The 20,231-nt window shown below is 64.4% G+C and overlaps 1 protein-coding gene and 2 long non-coding RNA genes across 3 annotated transcripts in view; all 3 read right to left on the bottom strand.

Moving 5' to 3' along the window:
• The window catches only part of LOC138921490 (ral guanine nucleotide dissociation stimulator-like), a 265,069-nt gene that overhangs the window by 124,999 nt on the left and 119,839 nt on the right, over positions 1-20,231 (bottom strand). The window lies entirely within an intron of this gene.
• Positions 1,457-3,994, bottom strand: LOC138921551 (uncharacterized). The gene is made up of 3 exons (XR_011434188.1): positions 3,643-3,994; positions 2,316-2,429; positions 1,457-1,655 (listed from the first exon to the last, which is right to left on the bottom strand). It is a non-coding gene; the product is annotated as an uncharacterized lncRNA (long non-coding RNA).
• On the bottom strand, positions 9,999-12,551 carry LOC138921550 (uncharacterized). The gene is made up of 3 exons (XR_011434187.1): positions 12,200-12,551; positions 10,859-10,972; positions 9,999-10,197 (listed from the first exon to the last, which is right to left on the bottom strand). It is a non-coding gene; the product is annotated as an uncharacterized lncRNA (long non-coding RNA).

The following is a 20,231-nucleotide window of genomic DNA, read 5'->3' as shown; positions in this document are numbered from 1 at the left end:
ACTCAGGAGGAAAGTCACGGCGCTAGAGGAGAGGCTCCTGTCATCTTCCCACGCCATGCAGAAGGCGAGCCAGCGGGCCGCTGCCCGGGTCGGGTCCCTGCAGGAACAACTGACTGCGGTCACCCAGCAGAAAGAGGAGACTGCCCTCCAGCTGTCCGCCTCCCGGGAAGCAGAGAAGCAGCAGGCCGGAGCCCTGGCCAACCTGAAGGTGGTCCTGGCCGAATGGATGCAAAAGGCAGACGGCCTGGAAGGGAAGCTGAGGTCGCTGCAGGGACGGCTGGAGAGAGCGCAAGCCGCCTCGCGCCTGCAGGAGGAGCAGATCGGAGGACTGCAGCGACAAGACGAGGCCCGACGGGAAGTGCTGGAGGACGTCCAAAAGAAGTGGACCGACTTAGTGAGCACCCTGGAAGGAAAAGCAGACAAGGCCCTCCTGAGAAAGCTCTTCACGGACGCCTTGCAAAGCGCCAGACACGAACGCCGGGAAGCGTTCCGACGGATGGGAAGCACCCTGGGTGTGGAAAGGGAGGCCATGGAGCAGTTGCTGCAGGAAGAGCAGGGCGGCCTTACCGGATGGGTGACCGGGCGGCTCGGATCCCGCAGTGCCCCCGACACGCCTCCTCCTCGGAGACCCAACCAGCAACCCGAGCTCAAGAGTTCCTTCTCGGAGCTTTTCGTGAACTTTCTAGAAGCTGAGTCTCAGGGAGCTTCTCCACCACGACAGCTCCCCGCTCAGCCCAGGAAGCGTCCCGGAGCACCCGCCAGGAAGACACTGCCTAAGAACGTGCCAGCTCTTCTGAGAACCGCCCTCGCAGCCACCCCCAGAAGATCGGACGGGAATCCCTGCTCCCCAGCCGTGTCTCTCATCGACCCACCCGGCCCCGGAACCGGAGGGTCTGGGCACCTTCTCTTAGACGCCGTGACCGACGTCGTGCCCACCGGCACACCTTGGCTGCTGCCACCCGCCAAGAGTGCTGCCGGGCTGCTCCAAGGCCTGTCCAAGCCCTAGAGGCTCCCCAAGCCGCAGAGGAGACGACGGCGCTTTCAGGAAAGCCGGTCCCTCGCTGCGGGTTCCTTAGCACAAAGTGGCCTTGTGCTAAAGCTCACAGGTTTCTCTGCGGCTTCACTGGAGCTTTCAAAGAAATAGCTATGGTTCGCGCTTTCAAAAGGGTGTCGCTGCAGGTAGCCACCCACCTTAAAGCGGACGGACGTCACTTCTCTGGAGAGCAGGCGCGGCACGGGTGGGATCGCAGGCTGTGGGCCAAGGACGCTTCCGATTCTGTTTGTCACGCTGTCACCGTCTGGGAGGAGCTGGGGGGCGTGGGGTGGGGGGGTGGGGGTTGGGTCTGGGAGGTGGGGGGGTTGCGGGCGGGTGGGGGCTGGGGGTGTGGGAAGAGTGGGGGGGTGGGAAGGGTGGGGGCGGGGGGAGGGGGGCGTTTATTGAGCTTTCCCTCGGGGAGCGGGAACCTCACTTGCCTTAGTGCTGCAGCATCAGAAAGCGCGCGAGGGCGCCCACTCCCGGGACAGTAGGAAGAAAGGGGAAGGGCACCAACGTGCAGCGGGCATCCAAACTTCACGAGGAAAGCTTGCTTTCCCCCGGCTCGGTCCTCCTCCTCTTTCCACTGCCTGGGAAACCGCCCTCGGGTGCTCTGCGGCCTCTGGGACAGACAGGAAAACGCCTAAGCACGGGAGGATCTTATTCCCTGACTCGCTTTGGGTTGCAAAGCCAGTCACCAGACCTCAGAGATCTTTGCAAGGGTTTACGAACTGCTTCTTGTTGTTTTCCAAAGCAGGGGTCTGTGGTCTGTGGTCCGGATGGACACCGACTGACTGAACCGGCGCCTCGCGATGGGCATGGAAGCCGCTTCCGCCCCCAAGCCCATCAGAGGGCCGTGGTCAACCCCCCCCCGACCCCGCCCCGATTCCTCAACAGCCCCTCCAAATCATCTCCATCGCCTGCCTCAAGCGGGATCGTCCCGAAGAGATCAGAGGCCAGCTAGTCAAGAACTCTCCGTTTCCCCGCACCACCCCCCACCCCCGTTTGAACGTCCCTCTATTTCTCTCCACCCACCCCTCCCCTTTCCCTTTGGTTTTCCAGGAAGAGGGATTCAGCTTGGCAGTTCCAGGGTCCTGGCTCCACGTGGGGTGCCCTGGGAACCGTCTGCTCAGCCTCCCCCAAAGATCTCGTTCCCTCAGTTTGCCAGCTGCTTTCTCTTCGGCCCGTCTCTTTCTTTCCTTAAGCCGCTGAGCACACCCAAGTCTCTCCCAGCATCCACACCTCTCCTTTCCGCTCCTCCACCACCGCCTTCTCTCTCTACCTTTCACGGCTAAGCTGCTGCCAAAAGACCTCGACTCCTCGTCAGCCATCCAGTCATCGCCTCGTCTCTCACCGGCTCCTCGAAAGACTCCCCAAATCTCGTCGCCGTCCCGTCCTAGCAAGAGGCCAGGGCACGCCCTTCGGTTCCTTCGCCTTCCTAAACTCTCTGTGGTGTCTGAGGAATGCTGCCCACGCCTTCAGTCTCTGCAAGTTCTCTCCACCCTCTTTCTCTGGGGGATGGCCCCCTCCCCAGGTGCCCTTCCTAACCTCAGACCCCTCTGTCTCCCTTTCCTCTGCGGCTTCTCCTCCCGACCACTTCTCCAAGGGTTCTGTTCTCGAAGGCACGGTCTTCAGGGAACAGGAACCCCTCGGGTCTCAGAGCAAGCTCATGCGCTCTCCTACGATTCGACTCGCCCCCCGGATGCCCAGGGCTTCTGAGTGCGTACGACTGACGTCACCCTGCCCCTGACTCCACGCTGCTTTCTCTAACTGTCTGCTGGACGCACCTCTCGGGATGTCCAAAGGCTTCTCAAAACCGACACGTCCAAAAGGGAGCCCGGTATCCTCCAAAAGAACCCTCCCCCTCCTCTTACCTTCCTTTCATCACCTCAGAAAACCTCTGCCCATCTCATCCCCGCCCCCCCCCCCCAGAGCGAGAGGCCTCAGGGCCACGCTTGAGCTCTCTGTCTCACCCACTTGGCAGCCTACCGACTCCCAAAGGGAGCCGAGCGCCTTCCCGTCTTTGCCGTCCCCGCTGCTCTGCCGCATGCCTTCCTGTCTCTTGCACGCAACCAGCCCAGTAGACTCCTTACTGATCTTGCCGGCTGGCCTCCTGGCACACCGCACCCCCCCCCCCGCTTGAACCCATCCTCCACACTGTTGGGAGGGTGACCCAAGAGGAAAACCCTGCCGTTACTGACACCACGGTGCCCGGCCCCCACAGGGGTGGACGTGGGCGAGAAAGCAACCAAAGTTTCTGAGGTTGTTTTGCAGAACAACAGGAAGACGGCAGATCAGAGAGCAGCTTGATGGCAGCCCCCCCCGGACCCCGCCCGAGCGGACATCGTGCAGAGGCTTGGACCAGCCGAAATGACGGATCGCCCACTTTCCGCGTCACGGACAGAGATCCTCGGCGTGCAACGCGTCGAACCCCACTGACTTCGCACTTGTGACCCACGAAGAAATACGAGTGACAGTCGCACCTGAGCAGAGGACTCTTCAAGCTTCACCCCCAGCGCTCTCCTGGTCCCACCCCTACCCCAACCCCAGATAAACGCCCCAATGTTTTGTTTTCCCTTTGAGGAGGCGGGTTTGAGTTTTACGCCCACCTCCTTGTCTGGCCGCCTCTTGATCATAAACCTCTTTCCTTGCTGCAACCCTGACTTCTCGCTGATTGGCTTGGCTGCGAAATCGGGTACCCGGACCTGAGTTTGTGTGTGGTCCCATCGCTTCCCTGCTTGAAAGGAATCCAGGGTTCTCCACTGCCTGCAGGCCAAACTGGAGCAGAATCTCCAAGGCCTCGCCCCTGCAGCCTTCCTCCCTGCTCCTCACCCACACGCGGGCCACCCTCCCGCCACGTGCGACTCTCTGCAGACCCCAAACAGGTTCTGACTCAAAGGACTTCAAGCTCATCGAGCGAGCCTAATCCTAGCAGGGTAATCCCTTCGATCCAGTGCACACCGCAAGTGTTCGACCTGCCTCTTCTTGGCAGGACTCAGAGGAGAGAGAGGTTGGACGGGAGGACGGGAGGACGGGCGGAGGCGGAAGGGGTGGAAGTCCAAGGCTCAGGGAAAGGCAGCAAGCGGAGAGCAAGGAAAGGTGGATCACCTTTCCTGCAGCGCCTGCTCCCCCCACCCATGCCGGCTCGCCTTCTTCCATCCTCAACCTCTTCCCCGCCCCGCTTCCTGGGGCATTTCACACTCAGCGCCCGCCGGAAGAGCACGGCAGCAGGACCAAAGCAACACGGAGAAGCAGCTGCTGCCAAAGCCAAAGGGAGGAAGAGGATCCGGAGAACCCTTTTTCCTTTCACTGGCGCCCGGCGCCTGCATCCTGCTCCCGATTCCAAATTTCACGCGGTCAACAACTGGCACCGCTCCTTCCTCCTCGCCCTGGGCTGGAGGCAGCACCGCCTCCCGCTTCCCTGAAGGCCCAAGGGAAACGCACGCACCGAGGGGATCCCACCGGCTGGAAGCCCCTTTACAGATTTCCGCTGTCTGCACTTGGACCTCAAGGGTCTGCGCGGCGCGCCCTGCCCCCACGACCACCCCGCGTCACTCCTTAATCGCCCCCCCACCCCGCCCCGCTGGAGCCCAAGGCTGAGAATCCGGTCCCAGCACCCGCCAGCCCGCCGCGCCCCGCCCCGCGCCCCCCACCCCAGCGCCGCCGTCAGCGCCTGTGCAAAGGCACGCGCCCCAGGGATGGGAGTGGTGGCCCCAGGCAGCCAGCACGGGCGCCAGGGTCGCCGGCAGGACAGGAGAAGGCGCAGGTCCCTGCTCCCGGGGGCGGGGCCCGGGCGGTGGAGACCCCGACGGGTGCACGGAGGGAGGCGGCCGCCCGGGGCCCTCACCTGCCCATGCTCTGGTGGGCCCGCGGCCTCCCGCAGTGCAACGGCCACTACCTGGCGGCGGCGGCGGCGGCGGCGGCGGCTCCCCAGCCTGCGGGGCTCCTGGCGCGCGCATCGGGACGGCCTGGCGGCTGCTCCCGCGCCACACTGCCGAGCCGCCGGCGGCGGCGGCCGCGGCGGCGGCTGCGGCGGCGGCGGCGGCGGCGCCGGGCTCCCAGGCCCGCGGAGCTCGGGGCAGGCTGACCGGGACTTTCTGGTCGCTGCGGCGGCGGGTCCCCAGGCCCGCGGGGCCAGCCGCGCCGCCCCCGCGCCCCGCGCCGGGGCAGGAGCGCACGGCAGGCCCAGGGGGCGGCGCGCAGCCGGGCCTCGGCCGCCGGCCCCGAGTCGGGCCCCGAGGACGACGTTCCGCCGGGCTCAGCGGGGCTGGGGGCCGCGCGCTGCACGAGCACCTCTGGGTCCTTTCCCCGCTCCACCGCCCGCTCGACGCATGGGGAAGACTCCCTTCCCCGACCACAGCCCGCCCCGCGCTGACAGAAGCGGGCGCACAGCGTGCACGCGGTGTGCCACACCCCGCCTGTGGCGCCCGAGAGCCCCCAGGCTCCTCCCGGGGACCGCTTCTCCAGGCAGGGCCGCAGGAAGAGGGCGGCGAGGCGGCGGGGCAAGGACCCCGGCGACTGTGTGGGGGATGGCCACGGTCAGGGTGCTCAGGAGGGTCGTGCTTCTGCGCAGGGGGCCGACGTGTGTCCAAACACACTCGTCGGAACTCTGCAGGTGGAGGCGGGTCCCCACCTACCTTGGCCCTCCGAGTGTTCTCCAAGCCGGCTGGGAAGATTCCCGGCCGCAGGACAGGAGGGAGCGTGGGAGGCGCTTGGCGGCAGTCAGAGCCCTGGGGTCCTTTCTGCCCACACGCGCTGCCACGCGCACAGGTGGCGGCGGTGTGGGGATGGCGGCCTTCAGCGCGGCGTTCCTGGCGGGCGGCCCCAGGGGGCAGGAGGGCCGCCTGGCCCCCGGGGGCGGCACTGAAGCAGAGGGAGAGGGGGGCCCACCGCCGTGGTGGGAAGCCCTGGGGATGAGCGGAGGCCCACGGGGCTGGCGGTGGGGGGTGGAGGGGGGCGGAGCGGGGCACGCGTGTCAGGAGGTGGCCATGGGTGAGGGCCAGGCGGCAGGCCTCGCGGTTGCGGGCAGCCCCTCCCCTCCCCTCCGGGAGCCCCGAGCCCAACGGTTGGAGCCCGCGCCCCGCCCAGGCCCCGCCCAGGCCCCGCCCCAGCCCCGCCCAGGCCCCGCCCCCAGGCCGCCAGCCCGCCGTTGCCTAGCAGCGCCTGGCTGTGATTTGACCCTTAGCCTCGCGCAGCCGCCGGGGCCCTGACACTTGGCGGGGCTGTCCGGCTGGGCTGGACGCTCTTCGCGGAGCGCACCAGGTCAGTGCTGTGACCCGCAGCGATGGCCTCCTGGTTTGGCCGCCCCGGCCTCGGCTCCGGCTTAGGCCATTCCCTGGGGCGAGTGGGCGGCAGCGTGGCTTCCCTCCCCGCACACCTCTCTGACTTCACCAGAGGTGTGCTGAGGAAGGGGACGCAAAAGCTGCCAGACTTACCCGACTCGGGGAGAACGGAGACGGAAGCCATTCGGGCGACCGGACCACCCGAGAAGGAGAGACCGGCAACTCCAGCTCGGAGAGACACCGCAACTCTGCGGGAAAGCCTCGAGGAAGGAGACACGAGGCTCGCCTCCCTGCAAGAAGAAGGCAGTCACCTGAGGGAAGCACTGGAGCCACAGAGACAACGGGCTCGAGCCGCTCCAGTGGTTGACCCGAACACCCTCGACGCCGGGACACAACTAGAATCTGAGGGGTCTCAACTGAAAGGGATCGAAGGTCACCTGGAGGAGGAAACCCAGCATCCTCCAAGGACCACTGAAGAGCAAAAGCAGAGGAAGGCGCTGAAACTTGGGGCCGAAAAGACGATCCCTCTGACCGAGCGGCTTGATGAGCCGGACGACGATGAGACCGGGCCACGAACTCAGACGATCCAGCCGCAAGACTGGCAGAGCCAGGGCCTTCCCGCTCGCCTAGCTTCGGCTGCCTCCGTCCAGGATGCGGGGGGCCTCCAGCAGCAACTGCAAGCCTCTGCTTTGGAAAGGGAACGAGTGTTGGCCGTTTTCGACGAGAAGCTGAGGGAAAACAGCCACCTGAAAAGGGCGTATCACACAATGATGGACCTGCTGGTGGCCAAAGAAGCAGAGCTCGCGAAGCTGCGAGGCGAAAGTCAGACACGGCGCCCTCGATCTGACAGCGGCGGTGAGGACATGTTTCGAGAAGCGATCCGGCACTTATCACGCCTCGTCCGAGCCAAAGACATTGAAATCGGTGCCTTGAGCCAGAAATGTCAGACTTTACTGACCATCTGGCAAACGTCCGACGCTGGCCATGAGGTTCGGGGCGTGGACGCGAATCAGTTGGAGGAGCTTCTCCGGGAACGGGGCACGTTGAAGCAGCGGGTCAACGTGCTGGAGGAGTGGCAGCGGCTGGTGCTCACCGAGGTGCACCATCTGCAGCGGGAGTCATCCCAACTTCAGAAAGAACTCCCACCACTCGAGGCACGGGCCTCAGTGGACAGCGAGGAGAAGTGTCGGCGACAGATGCACTCTGCCGCCCCGTTCCCGCGTCCTCGAGGGGATGCGACCCAACTCCGGCTCTTGGGGAAGAGACTGGCACAGATGCAGCTCGGCCTAGAGCAGCTCTGCAATGCCAAGGAGGTTCTCTTGGGTCCACCCGCCCTCACGTCACCACAGCCGCCCGCCGCATCGTCGCGGACTTGCGAGGCGGCCGGCTCTCAGGAGGCAATTAAGTCCGAGGCGCCGGGCGAGTCTTCGAAAGGGCCGCCAGCAGAGGTGGAAGCCTTAAGGCGAGCCACGGAGGAAAAAGACGCAGCCATCAGAAGCCTCCAGGAGGAGGCTCAGAGACTGTCCGAGGCGATGGCCGCCACCTCGGAACGGGAGAGAGAACGGCACGCACAGACGGATTCCGAAATTCAGCGGCTCAAGGAGAAACAGGAGGCTTTACAGAACACGCTGGAGGACAGAGAGCTCTTAATCGAGGCGCAGAGGGAGGAATTCCTTTCTCTGAGGGAAACCCTCACGACCCAAGCGAGCGAAAACGAACTGTTGAGGCAGGCGGTGACAAACCTGAAGGAGAGGATAGTCCATCTGGAAGCGGATGCGTGCCAAGTCAAACGGGAGAATGCAAAACTGCTGGAAAGGTCCAGGGAGAAGGACACCGAAAACCAAGCCTTACAAGAGACGAACAGGCGCCTCTCTACGATGCTGAGGGAGAAGGAATTCGAATGCGTCTCCGTGAAGAAGAAGGCTCTGGCTTTTGAGTGCCTCCTGAGAGAAAAAGAAGAGGGCCGGGCTGGGGAATTGAGCCAGCTTCTCAATGCAGTGACCTCCATGCAGGAAAAGAGCATTGTCTTTCAGCACGAGAGAGATGAGGCGGCGCTGGCGCTGAGACAGGAACGAGTGGAAAAGTGCGCCCTGCGGGAGGAGGTTCGCCTTTTGCGCGACAAGGGAGCGCGCTTAGGCCAGGAGCTGGGGACGTCTCGGACGCAGGCTTCAGAATGCGAAGACTGGCATCTCCGGGCAGCGCGGCTGGCAGAAGACAGAGCGGCTCAACTCAGGAGGAAAGTCACGGCGCTAGAGGAGAGGCTCCTGTCATCTTCCCACGCCATGCAGAAGGCGAGCCAGCGGGCCGCTGCCCGGGTCGGGTCCCTGCAGGAACAACTGACTGCGGTCACCCAGCAGAAAGAGGAGACTGCCCTCCAGCTGTCCGCCTCCCGGGAAGCAGAGAAGCAGCAGGCCGGAGCCCTGGCCAACCTGAAGGTGGTCCTGGCCGAATGGATGCAAAAGGCAGACGGCCTGGAAGGGAAGCTGAGGTCGCTGCAGGGACGGCTGGAGAGAGCGCAAGCCGCCTCGCGCCTGCAGGAGGAGCAGATCGGAGGACTGCAGCGACAAGACGAGGCCCGACGGGAAGTGCTGGAGGACGTCCAAAAGAAGTGGACCGACTTAGTGAGCACCCTGGAAGGAAAAGCAGACAAGGCCCTCCTGAGAAAGCTCTTCACGGACGCCTTGCAAAGCGCCAGACACGAACGCCGGGAAGCGTTCCGACGGATGGGAAGCACCCTGGGTGTGGAAAGGGAGGCCATGGAGCAGTTGCTGCAGGAAGAGCAGGGCGGCCTTACCGGATGGGTGACCGGGCGGCTCGGATCCCGCAGTGCCCCCGACACGCCTCCTCCTCGGAGACCCAACCAGCAACCCGAGCTCAAGAGTTCCTTCTCGGAGCTTTTCGTGAACTTTCTAGAAGCTGAGTCTCAGGGAGCTTCTCCACCACGACAGCTCCCCGCTCAGCCCAGGAAGCGTCCCGGAGCACCCGCCAGGAAGACACTGCCTAAGAACGTGCCAGCTCTTCTGAGAACCGCCCTCGCAGCCACCCCCAGAAGATCGGACGGGAATCCCTGCTCCCCAGCCGTGTCTCTCATCGACCCACCCGGCCCCGGAACCGGAGGGTCTGGGCACCTTCTCTTAGACGCCGTGACCGACGTCGTGCCCACCGGCACACCTTGGCTGCTGCCACCCGCCAAGAGTGCTGCCGGGCTGCTCCAAGGCCTGTCCAAGCCCTAGAGGCTCCCCAAGCCGCAGAGGAGACGACGGCGCTTTCAGGAAAGCCGGTCCCTCGCTGCGGGTTCCTTAGCACAAAGTGGCCTTGTGCTAAAGCTCACAGGTTTCTCTGCGGCTTCACTGGAGCTTTCAAAGAAATAGCTATGGTTCGCGCTTTCAAAAGGGTGTCGCTGCAGGTAGCCACCCACCTTAAAGCGGACGGACGTCACTTCTCTGGAGAGCAGGCGCGGCACGGGTGGGATCGCAGGCTGTGGGCCAAGGACGCTTCCGATTCTGTTTGTCACGCTGTCACCGTCTGGGAGGAGCTGGGGGGCGTGGGGTGGGGGGGTGGGGGTTGGGTCTGGGAGGTGGGGGGGTTGCGGGCGGGTGGGGGCTGGGGGTGTGGGAAGAGTGGGGGGGTGGGAAGGGTGGGGGCGGGGGGAGGGGGGCGTTTATTGAGCTTTCCCTCGGGGAGCGGGAACCTCACTTGCCTTAGTGCTGCAGCATCAGAAAGCGCGCGAGGGCGCCCACTCCCGGGACAGTAGGAAGAAAGGGGAAGGGCACCAACGTGCAGCGGGCATCCAAACTTCACGAGGAAAGCTTGCTTTCCCCCGGCTCGGTCCTCCTCCTCTTTCCACTGCCTGGGAAACCGCCCTCGGGTGCTCTGCGGCCTCTGGGACAGAGAGGAAAACTCCTAAGCACGGGAGGATCTTATTCCCTGACTCGCTTTGGGTTGCAAAGCCAGTCACCAGACCTCAGAGATCTTTGCAAGGGTTTACGAACTGCTTCTTGTTGTTTTCCAAAGCAGGGGTCTGTGGTCTGTGGTCCGGATGGACACCGACTGACTGAACCGGCGCCTCGCGATGGGCATGGAAGCCGCTTCCGCCCCCAAGCCCATCAGAGGGCCGTGGTCAACCCCCCCCCCGACCCCGCCCCGATTCCTCAACAGCCCCTCCAAATCATCTCCATCGCCTGCCTCAAGCGGGATCGTCCCGAAGAGATCAGAGGCCAGCTAGTCAAGAACTCTCCGTTTCCCCGCACCACCCCCCACCCCCGTTTGAACGTCCCTCTATTTCTCTCCACCCACCCCTCCCCTTTCCCTTTGGTTTTCCAGGAAGAGGGATTCAGCTTGGCAGTTCCAGGGTCCTGGCTCCACGTGGGGTGCCCTGGGAACCGTCTGCTCAGCCTCCCCCAAAGATCTCGTTCCCTCAGTTTGCCAGCTGCTTTCTCTTCGGCCCGTCTCTTTCTTTCCTTAAGCCGCTGAGCACACCCAAGTCTCTCCCAGCATCCACACCTCTCCTTTCCGCTCCTCCACCACCGCCTTCTCTCTCTACCTTTCACGGCTAAGCTGCTGCCAAAAGACCTCGACTCCTCGTCAGCCATCCAGTCATCGCCTCGTCTCTCACCGGCTCCTCGAAAGACTCCCCAAATCTCGTCGCCGTCCCGTCCTAGCAAGAGGCCAGGGCACGCCCTTCGGTTCCTTCGCCTTCCTAAACTCTCTGTGGTGTCTGAGGAATGCTGCCCACGCCTTCAGTCTCTGCAAGTTCTCTCCACCCTCTTTCTCTGGGGGATGGCCCCCTCCCCAGGTGCCCTTCCTAACCTCAGACCCCTCTGTCTCCCTTTCCTCTGCGGCTTCTCCTCCCGACCACTTCTCCAAGGGTTCTGTTCTCGAAGGCACGGTCTTCAGGGAACAGGAACCCCTCGGGTCTCAGAGCAAGCTCATGCGCTCTCCTACGATTCGACTCGCCCCCCGGATGCCCAGGGCTTCTGAGTGCGTACGACTGACGTCACCCTGCCCCTGACTCCACGCTGCTTTCTCTAACTGTCTGCTGGACGCACCTCTCGGGATGTCCAAAGGCTTCTCAAAACCGACACGTCCAAAAGGGAGCCCGGTATCCTCCAAAAGAACCCTCCCCCTCCTCTTACCTTCCTTTCATCACCTCAGAAAACCTCTGCCCATCTCATCCCCGCCCCCCCCCCCCCCCCCCCCCCCCGAGAGCGAGAGGCCTCAGGGCCACGCTTGAGCTCTCTGTCTCACCCACTTGGCAGCCTACCGACTCCCAAAGGGAGCCGAGCGCCTTCCCGTCTTTGCCGTCCCCGCTGCTCTGCCGCATGCCTTCCTGTCTCTTGCACGCAACCAGCCCAGTAGACTCCTTACTGATCTTGCCGGCTGGCCTCCTGGCACACCGCACCCCCCCCTCCCCGCTTGAACCCATCCTCCACACTGTTGGGAGGGTGACCCAAGAGGAAAACCCTGCCGTTACTGACACCACGGTGCCCGGCCCCCACAGGGGTGGACGTGGGCGAGAAAGTAACCAAAGTTTCTGAGGTTGTTTTGCAGAACAACAGGAAGACGGCAGATCAGAGAGCAGCTTGATGGCAGCCCCCCCGGACCCCGCCCGAGCGGACATCGTGCAGAGGCTTGGACCAGCCGAAATGACGGATCGCCCACTTTCCGCGTCACGGACAGAGATCCTCGGCGTGCAACGCGTCGAACCCCACTGACTTCGCACTTGTGACCCACGAAGAAATACGAGTGACAGTCGCACCTGAGCAGAGGACTCTTCAAGCTTCACCCCCAGCGCTCTCCTGGTCCCACCCCTACCCCAACCCCAGATAAACGCCCCAATGTTTTGTTTTCCCTTTGAGGAGGCGGGTTTGAGTTTTACGCCCACCTCCTTGTCTGGCCGCCTCTTGATCATAAACCTCTTTCCTTGCTGCAACCCTGACTTCTCGCTGATTGGCTTGGCTGCGAAATCGGGTACCCGGACCTGAGTTTGTGTGTGGTCCCATCGCTTCCCTGCTTGAAAGGAATCCAGGGTTCTCCACTGCCTGCAGGCCAAACTGGAGCAGAATCTCCAAGGCCTCGCCCCTGCAGCCTTCCTCCCTGCTCCTCACCCACACGCGGGCCACCCTCCCGCCACGTGCGACTCTCTGCAGACCCCAAACAGGTTCTGACTCAAAGGACTTCAAGCTCATCGAGCGAGCCTAATCCTAGCAGGGTAATCCCTTCGATCCAGTGCACACCGCAAGTGTTCGACCTGCCTCTTCTTGGCAGGACTCAGAGGAGAGAGAGGTTGGACGGGAGGACGGGAGGACGGGCGGAGGCGGAAGGGGTGGAAGTCCAAGGCTCAGGGAAAGGCAGCAAGCGGAGAGCAAGGAAAGGTGGATCACCTTTCCTGCAGCGCCTGCTCCCCCCACCCATGCCGGCTCGCCTTCTTCCATCCTCAACCTCTTCCCCGCCCCGCTTCCTGGGGCATTTCACACTCAGCGCCCGCCGGAAGAGCACGGCAGCAGGACCAAAGCAACACGGAGAAGCAGCTGCTGCCAAAGCCAAAGGGAGGAAGAGGATCCGGAGAACCCTTTTTCCTTTCACTGGCGCCCGGCGCCTGCATCCTGCTCCCGATTCCAAATTTCACGCGGTCAACAACTGGCACCGCTCCTTCCTCCTCGCCCTGGGCTGGAGGCAGCACCGCCTCCCGCTTCCCTGAAGGCCCAAGGGAAACGCACGCACCGAGGGGATCCCACCGGCTGGAAGCCCCTTTACAGATTTCCGCTGTCTGCACTTGGACCTCAAGGGTCTGCGCGGCGCGCCCTGCCCCCACGACCACCCCGCGTCACTCCTTAATCGCCCCCCCACCCCGCCCCGCTGGAGCCCAAGGCTGAGAATCCGGTCCCAGCACCCGCCAGCCCGCCGCGCCCCGCCCCGCGCCCCCCACCCCAGCGCCGCCGTCAGCGCCTGTGCAAAGGCACGCGCCCCAGGGATGGGAGTGGTGGCCCCAGGCAGCCAGCACGGGCGCCAGGGTCGCCGGCAGGACAGGAGAAGGCGCAGGTCCCTGCTCCCGGGGGCGGGGCCCGGGCGGTGGAGACCCCGACGGGTGCACGGAGGGAGGCGGCCGCCCGGGGCCCTCACCTGCCCATGCTCTGGTGGGCCCGCGGCCTCCCGCAGTGCAACGGCCACTACCTGGCGGCGGCGGCGGCGGCGGCGGCGGCTCCCCAGCCTGCGGGGCTCCTGGCGCGCGCATCGGGACGGCCTGGCGGCTGCTCCCGCGCCACACTGCCGAGCCGCCGGCGGCGGCGGCCGCGGCGGCGGCTGCGGCGGCGGCGGCGGCGGCGCCGGGCTCCCAGGCCCGCGGAGCTCGGGGCAGGCTGACCGGGACTTTCTGGTCGCTGCGGCGGCGGGTCCCCAGGCCCGCGGGGCCAGCCGCGCCGCCCCCGCGCCCCGCGCCGGGGCAGGAGCGCACGGCAGGCCCAGGGGGCGGCGCGCAGCCGGGCCTCGGCCGCCGGCCCCGAGTCGGGCCCCGAGGACGACGTTCCGCCGGGCTCAGCGGGGCTGGGGGCCGCGCGCTGCACGAGCACCTCTGGGTCCTTTCCCCGCTCCACCGCCCGCTCGACGCATGGGGAAGACTCCCTTCCCCGACCACAGCCCGCCCCGCGCTGACAGAAGCGGGCGCACAGCGTGCACGCGGTGTGCCACACCCCGCCTGTGGCGCCCGAGAGCCCCCAGGCTCCTCCCGGGGACCGCTTCTCCAGGCAGGGCCGCAGGAAGAGGGCGGCGAGGCGGCGGGGCAAGGACCCCGGCGACTGTGTGGGGGATGGCCACGGTCAGGGTGCTCAGGAGGGTCGTGCTTCTGCGCAGGGGGCCGACGTGTGTCCAAACACACTCGTCGGAACTCTGCAGGTGGAGGCGGGTCCCCACCTACCTTGGCCCTCCGAGTGTTCTCCAAGCCGGCTGGGAAGATTCCCGGCCGCAGGACAGGAGGGAGCGTGGGAGGCGCTTGGCGGCAGTCAGAGCCCTGGGGTCCTTTCTGCCCACACGCGCTGCCACGCGCACAGGTGGCGGCGGTGTGGGGATGGCGGCCTTCAGCGCGGCGTTCCTGGCGGGCGGCCCCAGGGGGCAGGAGGGCCGCCTGGCCCCCGGGGGCGGCACTGAAGCAGAGGGAGAGGGGGGCCCACCGCCGTGGTGGGAAGCCCTGGGGATGAGCGGAGGCCCACGGGGCTGGCGGTGGGGGGTGGAGGGGGGCGGAGCGGGGCACGCGTGTCAGGAGGTGGCCATGGGTGAGGGCCAGGCGGCAGGCCTCGCGGTTGCGGGCAGCCCCTCCCCTCCCCTCCGGGAGCCCCGAGCCCAACGGTTGGAGCCCGCGCCCCGCCCAGGCCCCGCCCAGGCCCCGCCCCAGCCCCGCCCAGGCCCCGCCCCCAGGCCGCCAGCCCGCCGTTGCCTAGCAGCGCCTGGCTGTGATTTGACCCTTAGCCTCGCGCAGCCGCCGGGGCCCTGACACTTGGCGGGGCTGTCCGGCTGGGCTGGACGCTCTTCGCGGAGCGCACCAGGTCAGTGCTGTGACCCGCAGCGATGGCCTCCTGGTTTGGCCGCCCCGGCCTCGGCTCCGGCTTAGGCCATTCCCTGGGGCGAGTGGGCGGCAGCGTGGCTTCCCTCCCCGCACACCTCTCTGACTTCACCAGAGGTGTGCTGAGGAAGGGGACGCAAAAGCTGCCAGACTTACCCGACTCGGGGAGAACGGAGACGGAAGCCATTCGGGCGACCGGACCACCCGAGAAGGAGAGACCGGCAACTCCAGCTCGGAGAGACACCGCAACTCTGCGGGAAAGCCTCGAGGAAGGAGACACGAGGCTCGCCTCCCTGCAAGAAGAAGGCAGTCACCTGAGGGAAGCACTGGAGCCACAGAGACAACGGGCTCGAGCCGCTCCAGTGGTTGACCCGAACACCCTCGACGCCGGGACACAACTAGAATCTGAGGGGTCTCAACTGAAAGGGATCGAAGGTCACCTGGAGGAGGAAACCCAGCATCCTCCAAGGACCACTGAAGAGCAAAAGCAGAGGAAGGCGCTGAAACTTGGGGCCGAAAAGACGATCCCTCTGACCGAGCGGCTTGATGAGCCGGACGACGATGAGACCGGGCCACGAACTCAGACGATCCAGCCGCAAGACTGGCAGAGCCAGGGCCTTCCCGCTCGCCTAGCTTCGGCTGCCTCCGTCCAGGATGCGGGGGGCCTCCAGCAGCAACTGCAAGCCTCTGCTTTGGAAAGGGAACGAGTGTTGGCCGTTTTCGACGAGAAGCTGAGGGAAAACAGCCACCTGAAAAGGGCGTATCACACAATGATGGACCTGCTGGTGGCCAAAGAAGCAGAGCTCGCGAAGCTGCGAGGCGAAAGTCAGACACGGCGCCCTCGATCTGACAGCGGCGGTGAGGACATGTTTCGAGAAGCGATCCGGCACTTATCACGCCTCGTCCGAGCCAAAGACATTGAAATCGGTGCCTTGAGCCAGAAATGTCAGACTTTACTGACCATCTGGCAAACGTCCGACGCTGGCCATGAGGTTCGGGGCGTGGACGCGAATCAGTTGGAGGAGCTTCTCCGGGAACGGGGCACGTTGAAGCAGCGGGTCAACGTGCTGGAGGAGTGGCAGCGGCTGGTGCTCACCGAGGTGCACCATCTGCAGCGGGAGTCATCCCAACTTCAGAAAGAACTCCCACCACTCGAGGCACGGGCCTCAGTGGACAGCGAGGAGAAGTGTCGGCGACAGATGCACTCTGCCGCCCCGTTCCCGCGTCCTCGAGGGGATGCGACCCAACTCCGGCTCTTGGGGAAGAGACTGGCACAGATGCAGCTCGGCCTAGAGCAGCTCTGCAATGCCAAGGAGGTTCTCTTGGGTCCACCCGCCCTCACGTCACCACAGCCGCCCGCCGCATCGTCGCGGACTTGCGAGGCGGCCGGCTCTCAGGAGGCAATTAAGTCCGAGGCGCCGGGCGAGTCTTCGAAAGGGCCGCCAGCAGAGGTGGAAGCCTTAAGGCGAGCCACGGAGGAAAAAGACGCAGCCATCAGAAGCCTCCAGGAGGAGGCTCAGAGACTGTCCGAGGCGATGGCCGCCACCTCGGAACGGGAGAGAGAACGGCACGCACAGACGGATTCCGAAATTCAGCGGCTCAAGGAGAAACAGGAGGCTTTACAGAACACGCTGGAGGACAGAGAGCTCTTAATCGAGGCGCAGAGGGAGGAATTCCTTTCTCTGAGGGAAACCCTCACGACCCAAGCGAGCGAAAACGAACTGTTGAGGCAGGCGGTGACAAACCTGAAGGAGAGGATAGTCCATCTGGAAGCGGATGCGTGCCAAGTCAAACGGGAGAATGCAAAACTGCTGGAAAGGTCCAGGGAGAAGGACACCGAAAACCAAGCCTTACAAGAGACGAACAGGCGCCTCTCTACGATGCTGAGGGAGAAGGAATTCGAATGCGTCTCCGTGAAGAAGAAGGCTCTGGCTTTTGAGTGCCTCCTGAGAGAAAAAGAAGAGGGCCGGGCTGGGGAATTGAGCCAGCTTCTCAATGCAGTGACCTCCATGCAGGAAAAGAGCATTGTCTTTCAGCACGAGAGAGATGAGGCGGCGCTGGCGCTGAGACAGGAACGAGTGGAAAAGTGCGCCCTGCGGGAGGAGGTTCGCCTTTTGCGCGACAAGGGAGCGCGCTTAGGCCAGGAGCTGGGGACGTCTCGGACGCAGGCTTCAGAATGCGAAGACTGGCATCTCCGGGCAGCGCGGCTGGCAGAAGACAGAGCGGCTCAACTCAGGAGGAAAGTCACGGCGCTAGAGGAGAGGCTCCTGTCATCTTCCCACGCCATGCAGAAGGCGAGCCAGCGGGCCGCTGCCCGGGTCGGGTCCCTGCAGGAACAACTGACTGCGGTCACCCAGCAGAAAGAGGAGACTGCCCTCCAGCTGTCCGCCTCCCGGGAAGCAGAGAAGCAGCAGGCCGGAGCCCTGGCCAACCTGAAGGTGGTCCTGGCCGAATGGATGCAAAAGGCAGACGGCCTGGAAGGGAAGCTGAGGTCGCTGCAGGGACGGCTGGAGAGAGCGCAAGCCGCCTCGCGCCTGCAGGAGGAGCAGATCGGAGGACTGCAGCGACAAGACGAGGCCCGACGGGAAGTGCTGGAGGACGTCCAAAAGAAGTGGACCGACTTAGTGAGCACCCTGGAAGGAAAAGCAGACAAGGCCCTCCTGAGAAAGCTCTTCACGGACGCCTTGCAAAGCGCCAGACACGAACGCCGGGAAGCGTTCCGACGGATGGGAAGCACCCTGGGTGTGGAAAGGGAGGCCATGGAGCAGTTGCTGCAGGAAGAGCAGGGCGGCCTTACCGGATGGGTGACCGGGCGGCTCGGATCCCGCAGTGCCCCCGACACGCCTCCTCCTCGGAGACCCAACCAGCAACCCGAGCTCAAGAGTTCCTTCTCGGAGCTTTTCGTGAACTTTCTAGAAGCTGAGTCTCAGGGAGCTTCTCCACCACGACAGCTCCCCGCTCAGCCCAGGAAGCGTCCCGGAGCACCCGCCAGGAAGACACTGCCTAAGAACGTGCCAGCTCTTCTGAGAACCGCCCTCGCAGCCACCCCCAGAAGATCGGACGGGAATCCCTGCTCCCCAGCCGTGTCTCTCATCGACCCACCCGGCCCCGGAACCGGAGGGTCTGGGCACCTTCTCTTAGACGCCGTGACCGACGTCGTGGCCACCGGCACACCTTGGCTGCTGCCACCCGCCAAGAGTGCTGCCGGGCTGCTCCAAGGCCTGTCCAAGCCCTAGAGGCTCCCCAAGCCGCAGAGGAGACGACGGCGCTTTCAGGAAAGCCGGTCCCTCGCTGCGGGTTCCTTAGCACAAAGTGGCCTTGTGCTAAAGCTCACAGGTTTCTCTGCGGCTTCACTGGAGCTTTCAAAGAAATAGCTATGGTTCGCGCTTTCAAAAGGGTGTCGCTGCAGGTAGCCACCCACCTTAAAGCGGACGGACGTCACTTCTCTGGAGAGCAGGCGCGGCACGGGTGGGATCGCAGGCTGTGGGCCAAGGACGCTTCCGATTCTGTTTGTCACGCTGTCACCGTCTGGGAGGAGCTGGGGGGCGTGGGGTGGGGGGGTGGGGGTTGGGTCTGGGAGGTGGGGGGGTAGCGGGCGGGTGGGGGCTGGGGGTGTGGGAAGAGTGGGGGGGTGGGAAGGGTGGGGGCGGGGGGAGGGGGGCGTTTATTGAGCTTTCCCTCGGGGAGCGGGAACCTCACTTGCCTTAGTGCTGCAGCATCAGAAAGCGCGCGAGGGCGCCCACTCCCGGGACAGTAGGAAGAAAGGGGAAGGGCACCAACGTGCAGCGGGCATCCAAACTTCACGAGGAAAGCTTGCTTTCCCCCGGCTCGGTCCTCCTCCTCTTTCCACTGCCTGGGAAACCGCCCTCGGGTGCTCTGCGGCCTCTGGGACAGAGAGGAAAACTCCTAAGCACGGGAGGATCTTATTCCCTGACTCGCTTTGGGTTGCAAAGCCAGTCACCAGACCTCAGAGATCTTTGCAAGGGTTTACGAACTGCTTCTTGTTGTTTTCCAAAGCAGGGGTCTGTGGTCTGTGGTCCGGATGGACACCGACTGACTGAACCGGCGCCTCGCGATGGGCATGGAAGCCGCTTCCGCCCCCAAGCCCATCAGAGGGCCGTGGTCAACCCCCCCCCCGACCCCGCCCCGATTCCTCAACAGCCCCTCCAAATCATCTCCATCGCCTGCCTCAAGCGGGATCGTCCCGAAGAGATCAGAGGCCAGCTAGTCAAGAACTCTCCGTTTCCCCGCACCACCCCCCACCCCCGTTTGAACGTCCCTCTATTTCTCTCCACCCACCCCTCCCCTTTCCCTTTGGTTTTCCAGGAAGAGGGATTCAGCTTGGCAGTTCCAGGGTCCTGGCTCCACGTGGGGTGCCCTGGGAACCGTCTGCTCAGCCTCCCCCAAAGATCTCGTTCCCTCAGTTTGCCAGCTGCTTTCTCTTCGGCCCGTCTCTTTCTTTCCTTAAGCCGCTGAGCACACCCAAGTCTCTCCCAGCATCCACACCTCTCCTTTCCGCTCCTCCACCACCGCCTTCTCTCTCTACCTTTCACGGCTAAGCTGCTGCCAAAAGACCTCGACTCCTCGTCAGCCATCCAGTCATCGCCTCGTCTCTCACCGGCTCCTCGAAAGACTCCCCAAATCTCGTCGCCGTCCCGTCCTAGCAAGAGGCCAGGGCACGCCCTTCGGTTCCTTCGCCTTCCTAAACTCTCTGTGGTGTCTGAGGAATGCTGCCCACGCCTTCAGTCTCTGCAAGTTCTCTCCACCCTCTTTCTCTGGGGGATGGCCCCCTCCCCAGGTGCCCTTCCTAACCTCAGACCCCTCTGTCTCCCTTTCCTCTGCGGCTTCTCCTCCCGACCACTTCTCCAAGGGTTCTGTTCTCGAAGGCACGGTCTTCAGGGAACAGGAACCCCTCGGGTCTCAGAGCAAGCTCATGCGCTCTCCTACGATTCGACTCGCCCCCCGGATGCCCAGGGCTTCTGAGTGCGTACGACTGACGTCACCCTGCCCCTGACTCCACGCTGCTTTCTCTAACTGTCTGCTGGACGCACCTCTCGGGATGTCCAAAGGCTTCTCAAAACCGACACGTCCAAAAGGGAGCCCGGTATCCTCCAAAAGAACCCTCCCCCTCCTCTTACCTTCCTTTCATCACCTCAGAAAACCTCTGCCCATCTCATCCCCGCCCCCCCCCCCCCCCCCGAGAGCGAGAGGCCTCAGGGCCACGCTTGAGCTCTCTGTCTCACCCACTTGGCAGCCTACCGACTCCCAAAGGGAGCCGAGCGCCTTCCCGTCTTTGCCGTCCCCGCTGCTCTGCCGCATGCCTTCCTGTCTCTTGCACGCAACCAGCCCAGTAGACTCCTTA

Source organism: Equus caballus, chromosome 30, assembly GCF_041296265.1.
Source record: "Equus caballus isolate H_3958 breed thoroughbred chromosome 30, TB-T2T, whole genome shotgun sequence".
Lineage (NCBI taxonomy): Eukaryota > Metazoa > Chordata > Mammalia > Perissodactyla > Equidae > Equus > Equus caballus.
The sequence above is the reverse complement of the archived record's forward strand: the minus strand, read 5'-3'. Positions and strand labels throughout refer to the sequence as shown.